This window comes from Erigeron canadensis, chromosome 7 (genome assembly GCF_010389155.1).
Source record: "Erigeron canadensis isolate Cc75 chromosome 7, C_canadensis_v1, whole genome shotgun sequence".
Lineage (NCBI taxonomy): Eukaryota > Viridiplantae > Streptophyta > Magnoliopsida > Asterales > Asteraceae > Erigeron > Erigeron canadensis.
In genome coordinates, this window is record NC_057767.1 from 13,472,775 (window position 1) to 13,482,098 (window position 9,324).

A 9,324-nucleotide genomic window follows, 5' to 3' on the forward strand; every position below is an offset into this window, starting at 1 on the left:
GTCCAGATACCAAATATTCTTCTTACGATCGCCCTGCACACCCAAGTAATTGATTAGTTATTTTGTGAACCCATCTTTTCTTGATGGGTCCACTGGACTTCTTCTGAGAAGTCCCAGGTACTTGACTGGGTGTTGAACTGGATGAGGAAACTGGAGGGTTCTCTCCAGTTTCCGGAGTGAAGACAATTGGTTTTAGTGGAACATTGACCTCCTTTTCTTTTCAAAGTTTGCTCCTTTTTGAGCAGATTGTTTCATTTTGTTTTTGAGAAGGAGTTTTGACATTTGTGTTTTACAACTGAAGAGGATGCACCTCCTTCCAAATTCTTAATTCTGGCAGTACAACTTTGTACCTGCCTTGACAAATTTTGGATTTGATTTTCCATTTTTACCAAAATGTTTTTTTCTTCAGGCTGCTGGCCTTTGGACTTTGGCTCAGCGGGGGTTTTAGTCTTTAGAGTTGAGGACTCACTTGACTTATGAGGTAAAGGATTGTCACCAGATTCCTTTTTAACTGGAGCTTTAGCCTTCTTGGCTCCAGTTTTGACCTCAACAGGGTTGGTCTTAGTGGATTCAGATTTGATTGTGCCAGAGGAATCATAAGGTGTTTCAACTTTAACAGATTCTGGCAATTGGTGAATTGTGGGTAAAACAGCTGCCATCTGAAGATCACCAGATTTCCAGGCAGTTTTTGAGCATCAATGGTTTTAGAAAAAGCGTCATAATTTTTACCAGATGCTTGAACCCAAGAATTAATAACCATATGTTCTTTTTCAAGATCAAATTTCAGTTTTTGGTTATCTCTTACCAATGCCTCGTTTTTCAAATCTGACTCTTTAAGAGCCAACTGGACACTTTGCAAATCATTTACTTGACTTTTCATGTTGTTTAATTCAACCAAAACAGTTTCTAAATATCTTTCACAGTCAGTTCTCATGGTTTCAACAAATAACAAGTCATCATTCAATGATTCAGCAATATCCAGTTTCAGTTCTGAATCAATTTCGATATCATAATCCCTTACCTTCTTTAAAATGATATCAACCCATCTTCCAGATACAACATCATCCTTCACCACTGGTTGTTGACTCTCCAATGCCATGAAACACATATCTCTAATCTCTTCTTCATCATCAGATGAATCATCAGAGAGTTCCCATTTCCCTTCAGTTTGAGCCATCATGCACTTGTTCTTTTCTTTCTCATTATTTTGTTCAAGAGACATGAGAGCAATCTGGGCCTTAAGTTTCTTGTATTTGGCCTTATAATCATCAGTTTTAACAAAGTTTGGGACAATAGGACCAGTTTGGTTGTTCATCTGACTAGATCTGCATTCCTTCATGAAATGGCCTTTCTTACCACATTTATAGCAGGTAAGATTAGCCTTATCCATTGAGATTGAATTGGAAGCATTATTGGACCCATTAAATCGATTAGATTTATGCTTAAACCTATTAAAGGTTTTAGCAATCATGGCAACCAGATCATCATCGTCAGTTTCCTCACAACCATCACTGAGATTAGTGGTTAGGCCAGAGTTCAAAAAGTTGTTTAACATTTCCTTCATAGAATGTGACTGGACATTCTCAGTAGACATTAAAGCAGCACAAGGTTGCCCAGAGAAGTTGGCAGCCTTGGAACTCTGAGCATGGTTTAAAGCATCTTGCTCAGCCAGTAATCTTGCAGCATCATTATCTTCAGTGAATCTGAAAACATCACAGAATTTTTCAAGAAGAATATCCTTATCCTTCTCCACTCCCAAGCCTCTAAGTTGATTAATTAGCCAGTAAATCTGGTATAAGTACCAGTTAAACTTTCATTGGGAAGAGCAAAGAAGGATTCATACTTCTTGTTGAGAGCAACCTTTCTAGTGACAATTGTGTCATTTCCTCCTTCAAACTGGAGAACTAATTCATCCCACATAGATTTTGCACTAGAAATAGCACAAGGGTAGGAATTAGTTCCTCAGGTATAGCAGAAAGAATCATGTTTTTCAATTTGGTATCAAGATCAACCAATCTGCGATCCTCATCTGACCAATGTTCTTCAGATTTCTCCCTGGTGCCTCTTCTCCCAGTGGGATCGAGAAGAGGGCTAACACCACTGGACATGGGAATATATGGTCCATCCTTAAGGATTTTCAACATATACCTCTCTATCCCACCAAAATGCAAGAGCATTCTAGCTTTCCATGTACCAAATGTCTCACCATTCCCATCGAATTTGGGAACAGGAGAGTTGGAGTAATGTACATGAACGTGGTTAGCTCCAGGAGTTGGAGGAGGAGGAGGAGGAGGGTTAGTATTTAAAGGAGTAGTAATATTAGGATTAGATTCATTAAGACCAGAACCATTCTCACCTTCAGCAGCCATCGAAGCAGACCTAGGTTATAGAATTGAAACAATTCAACCTGCCTGCTCTGATACCACTTTTTAGTCCCAACTATTACTAGATGGGTGCTGAAGACACCTCTATGTCGATGGTGAGTGAACTTTGCAACACGATCAATTAATCTGGATGTGACCAGTTTAGATGATCGTGTACCAGGTTAACTGGAATTAAGTATTAAGGTGACAAAATATTAATACATGTAATAATATAAATGACGAGTATATAAACTGGTGAGACAATATGTAATTTTCAAGTGTATTTTATTTATTACTTGTTTAAATAAATACAAGGTTGTTGCGGAACCAAGATAATACAAGAATGTAAATATCCTAACAACCCATGAATTACAATTGATCTAAACTTGGAAATTCTCCTAAACAATCGAAACACTTAGAGTTGTGAAATGTTTCTCTTTGCGATTGAGAGAATATTGCACAAGTTCACCAATATTGCAGAATATATGTATTTGCAAAGTTGTTCAAACAGCTTGTGCAAGGACCTCTATTTATAGTCGAAGATTGAGCATGGGGATCTCAACTTCGACGTACAAATATGGTTGACAGCACACAAAAGTATTGTTTAAATAATCCTTTGTGTGTGTTAAATAAAGTAAGACAAAAGGTTACTTTATTCAACCACTCTACATCTTTGTATCTTTATCCAAAGACAATATCATTGTCCGGTTAAAAAGGATGTAGAGTAAAAAGGTCCTCCTCGTAATCAGTGTAAAGCTTTGTAAGAGCATTTACACTGGAGGATTCTCCAGTTGATTGATCTGGTAGATTGTCAACTGGGCTTCGCTACCATTGCCAATCTCTATCTTCCATTTGTTGTCTTTGACTTCAACTGGAAGGTTTTCAGATTTTAGTCTTCTGATCTCAACTGGAGGAAGTCATCAGTTGCTAAACCTGTACAATGCAACTGGACTTCTAATATTTCGGACAATTCCTCATGCTCTCCAGATGTCACTGGAGAGCTCCAGTTTAGCTTAAACTGGACCTAACAGTCATTTCACTATTTACTTATCTTACAACTGCCTTTTATACATATAAAAATTTAGTTAACCACCTCGAAGTGTTATAGTGACAAAAATTCTTGTTTCCTTATTAGAGATCTCAAGTTTGAATCTCGTGTAGTACACATATAAATTTGAGAATAGCTAAGTGAATAAATGAAATCGGTAAACAAAAAATCGCTTGCAATTATAAGTTTTAACTTTGAGTTTAGTTTTGGGTTAACCATCTAATATAGTTGACGATGTACCCCTTCGAGTCGCAATACGAAGGATACTTAATACGAAGCACATTTGCGAAGAGCACCTCACAAAGGTATTCAACTCGGACGAATGACCAAATGATTAAAATGAATCCTTTCCAAATACAAACACAATATTTACCTAGTTTGGAATATTCTAGGATATCCTCCTAAGGATACCAGATTGGATAAACATGATAAGTAGAGTTTGACACGAAGAAGGAATAGGAAAACCCTAATCTTCTCCTCTAAGGAAACTCCTCCTATAAAAGGAGGAGAACTCCTTCATAATAAATGACATTCATTCGGAACAACACCGAATAACCCCTAAACTGACACGATCAACGATCGAACCAAAAACCCTACAAAAACCTTATAAGTCGTATTATTCGACGAACACTTCCATACACCTTCGTTGGCGTAAATGAACGTCGTTTCTACCTTCGGAGAATCGACAACAAACTCTAAAAACCCTTTAGGGTCTTACCATCAAATAATAAACCCTTTAGACATGGTTTGGTGCACAATCAATAGTCATGCTAATATAAAATTTAAACTTTCATCTATATCTATATCTATATCTATTTATATATATAATATAAAGTTGAGTAATAGTTGTTTTGTAAGCACAAATTTTTTGATGGTATTACGAATAATATGAGTTTAGGACTAGAAATAATAATATTAAAAGTAGAGGGACTGGAAGTGTCAAGTTGGAACTTGGGTTGTTAGGTCGGTTACTAGCCGTTCCTATATATATGTTATATGTGTGTATATTTCAGTATGAATATACAATTTGTGTGTGAAAATTCACATCTCTTTCTCTCAATCATTTCTCTCATATTAATTGGTATCAGAGCTCAGCCATTCTTCCTCACCGGCGACCTCGATTCCGTTCTTATCGTCGGCGACTTCTTCTTCTCCGGTGACACTATCAGTGATAAAAAAAAAACAAACAAAACAAAAACACTTCGAATCATTTTTCACTCAATCAAAACCCTAATTCATCAAATTTCCAGTATTAATTCATCAATTTCAGTTGTAATTCATTCATTCTAGTATAATTCATTGATTTTTGCAAAAATCCCCAATTTTAACCCTAAATTTTTTCAAAAACTGATGACATCAACAAGAAATCAAGATATGGAGAAATTACAGAAGGATTATCAAGCGCAACAGAAGGAAATTAAGGATCAAAGTCAGATTAAACCAAAAGGTACGATGGCGAAATTAGAGAAATTGCTTAAACCAAAAGGTACGATGGGGCGTGGTGAACACGGAGAGTCTAGTGCAGGCAAGTTAACTCGTCTAGAGTTTCCTAAGTTTGATGGTGATGATGTCGAGGCCTGGATGTACAAATGCCGCCATAATTTCAGTATTGATGACACACCAGAGGAAAGTAAGATCAGATATGCTGCCATTCACATGTCCGATAGGGCTCTGTCATGGCACCAAGGATATATGACTTCCGCTGGTCGTGAAATGGAGGAGATACCTTGGGAAGATATTCCAGATCTATTACTGCCATATTTAGTTCAGTTGCCGTTGAAGATGCTATGGGAGCTCTCAAAGCTCTTACTCAAACTGGAGAGCTTGACACCTATTGTGATGAATTTGATATGCTTTTCAATAAGGTTAGTATCTGTGAAGAGTATTATGTTAGCCTGTTTATTGAGGGTTTGAAGCCTGAATTGAAATGTCATATTAGAATGTTTAGGCCTAAAACTATGAAAGATACTATTTCCTTAGCTAAGCTGCAAGATCAAGCAAATAAGGCTTTAGGCAGGATCTCTAGTGTTGCATCTTCATCTACTACTAGATCAAATGTAGGTAGATCTTCAGCATTTATTGGTTATTCTAAACAACCTTTACTGCCTAGTCCTACTGTAACACCCCGAGCTAGGCTCGAAATGCACCGAAAAGCATGACACAACATGGAGTTACCGTAGAACGAAACTATATGAAATTAAAAGGATTTCGTGAACCCAACAATTTAGTTATAATGTCACAAAAGCATGAGGAGCATTCAACCATCAAAAGTTTTCAAAAATAACATTCAAAAGATGGCTCATGATCCTAAGCAAACTCCATCAACGGGTAATGAATCACGGATCCATGGTCAAGTCCATCATCTAGCAAAAGCACATCAAGCTCACTACAAGAAATTCGGGTTTTGGGGACGACAAAAGTCGCCCCCAAAGGTCACTAATGTCGTCCCCAAAGCCTTTTTGTGACGACTTTTGTGACGACAAGCCATGGTCCCCAAAGCTTCGTCTCTGAAAATGTTTTGCGACGACATTTAGCGACGACAACAATGGGGCCCACCTACGGATGAGAAAAATGGAAAAGAAAATAGAAAATTATTTTGCGACGACTTTAGTGACGACAATGTCGTCCCTAAATATTTTTAATTTAATTTTCAAAAAAAGAAATTAAAAGTTAAAGTTTTATTTTAAAAAGAAAAAAATTATTTCGCGACGACATTAGAGACGATGTTGTCGTCCCTAAATAAAATTTTATTAAAAAAATAAATTGTAGTTTTTACATATTTAGTAATTAGTATTATGTATTTATATATGTATTTATGTATTCTGTATATAAAAATATGTGAATTAATAGATACAAAATCAATTAAAATCAATTATAAACATTAAATATGTACAAAACATCCAAATCTAAGCAAAACCACAAATTTCCATTCAAAATCATACACAATATAATTACATTTCATTGATAACTATAATCAATTATGAAAATAAACAAACATAACATTACATACTAAAATTACCCGAACTAACCAAATATTACCATATAAGTTTCACTAACAAAATCAATCTTGAAAATAAGATGGTGGTGATGGACATGGTAGCCGAAGACAGCGACGGTGCCATTTATGGTGGTGGTCAGCTCCGGCTGCTGTGGTGGTTGAGGGCAGCCGCGGTGGAGGGTAAAAAGCAATGGAAGTGGTGGTTGGCTGTGGTGGTGATTAGTTGTCACTACAAAATAACAAAGATAAAAACTTTAGTAACAAAAATAACTTAAATTACATATTTACATCACTATATAAGAAATCCTTACAAGGAAAAAAAAAGCTACGACGGCAGGGTGTATGTGACCGGATGGGATTTTTCCGGTAGCAGACAGCGGCGGCGTGAAGAGAAAAGGAAGAAAAGAGGGAAGATAGAGAAGGCTGTGGTGGTATTCTTTTCCCGACCATTGTTTCTGGCAAGATCAAGAAAGCTTAAGAAGAATGGATTTTTTTTCCCAGTGAACCTGATCGAGGTAAAGATAAAGATGGAACCGGCGATGGGTTTTTTTCCGGAGGTGGTGGGATTTTTCCACGGCCGCAAAAGAATCAAGGGGGCATATTGGTTTTTTTCCAACAGGTTTTGGTGGTAGCAACAATATATAAATAAGATTAGTGTCTTGAAACAAGGATGAGAGGTTTTTTTTGGGCGGCGGCGGCTGTGACCAAATAAAGAAGATGGGAGGTTTTTGTAAGAATAAGAGGGATGAAGAGTATTTTAAAGATACAAATAGGGTTTTGAAATTTTTAACAAAAAAAATGGAGGGACATACGGCTTTCAATTTTTTTGGTTGCCTCCAATTAGTGGTTTCAAAATTTTTTTATATAATGTGTGTGGCTGCTCCTTTTATCTAATATCTATCTATATACGTATATTACTTAATACTAATTACTAATACTAATATTACAATTACTATTCTATATATTAATATTAATATACTATATGTTAATATTATAAAGAGAATTTATATTTATATATATATACTAGTGTTCAAACCCGTCCATTAGACGGTAGTGTCAAAATATATTAATCATATCTAAAAAAAATTGGAATTCAACTTATCCTAAGATTTAATATAGGTTACAAATACAAAAGTTAATATATAATATTTAGATTACTCAAGTCATATAAAACTTAATTAATACGAAAACTAAAAAAAAACATACGAAAATTAATTCCATATAAATATTGATTATAGTTTACCTTTTTTTTCAACTTTAATTAAATAAAAATTTGCCGAAAATTAATTTCATATAAATATTGATTATAGTGTACCCCATTTTTTTCAAGTTTAGTTAAATAAAAATTTGCAGTTGCATGTATTCTAAAAGTGTAAACTATATAAAGATCATTAATTGAAAAAATCCTACCACATAAACTTACAAAAATCCATAACCAACATATAAAGAATGAAGTTTATAATAATGATTAATATAAAACTATAATATGAATTAGAAATGTACCTTGTAGTCGGATGTAACTTGTAAGTTGAACATATTAAAAGTCTAGATAAACCAACTAAACTGTATACGAACATGGCAAGATATAAGATCATTAATTGAAAAAATCTTACCACCTAAGCTTACAAAAATCCATAACCAGCATATAAAGAATGAAGTTTATAATAATAATTAATATAAATCTATAATATGAATTAGAAACCTACGTTGTAGTCGAACAATAGTCGACTGTTTATTTTTTTCTGAACAAAAGAACGTAGGCTTTTTTTGTGCAATAGTTTTTTGTGGATTTTGGGTTTTATATGTATTTATAGATATAGATAAAAATAATAAAAGTGGCCGGTCATACATAAAATAAATTATAAAAAATAGAGAATTAATGAGAGGAAAGTAATAGGCTCAAGGAGAGGGATTGTGGGTGCCAAGTGTACCCCCAACCCCCTCTTTTAATTATATTATAGATATAAAACTTAATTACAAAATGAAGAAGTTTGCATTTTAGGATAAAAAATTTAATTTTTAATTAAATTCATTAGATTAAAAAAATAATTCCACATATTTTTTTCTAAACTTTATAGTTTTAATTCAAATTTTTGATAAATTATTAATTATGAAAACAATTCCAATATTTTATAAATATAGAAAGTAGTCATTTTAAAGATTTAAAAATGTAAAATAATTTTTAAATTTTATATTGTTGTTTTTCAAATCATTTTTTTAATTTCTTTATAACATTTTTTTTGTTTTATATTGTACGTTGCTATCAAACTATGACTTTATATAAGATTTTTATCATCTAATGTAATAAATATAAAAAACGGTAAATAAATGGGAATTGGTTATAAGTATTTAGTTTTGCATTGTTAGTATCTAATGATATTTAAATAAAAGATATTAATATGTGTATGGTTCTTATAATAATATAAAAAAATAAACAATTAATATGTGTATGATATTAATATTGTATAAATATACTTTATCATTACTTGTATATGCAAATCATTATTCGTATATTCGAAAAAACAAAAAATTACATTCGGCCCCTCCCAAATCTGTCTCTAATAGCGACGAATTAGGGACGACCAATTGAACTTTTATTATTTTTTTTTTTAAAAAAAACTCGCAGAAACAAATGAACATTCATTCCTAAATACCGTCATACAACTAAATGAACATATTTAAAATTTAAAAAGTGTAAAACTCCTACAACTCTGCGACTTTATATACAAACAGTAACTTTCGAGTATAAAACTACATATACATCAACTCGGTTGAACGTGTAAACACCACAAACAAATCGTTTATTGGGGCGTAGATCGTGCTATTAGAACTCTAATTGTATGAATATACTTGATCATTACTTAATAAGATGAATAAATTAAAAGAGTTGGAGTTTAATTCCAAGTCTAATAAGA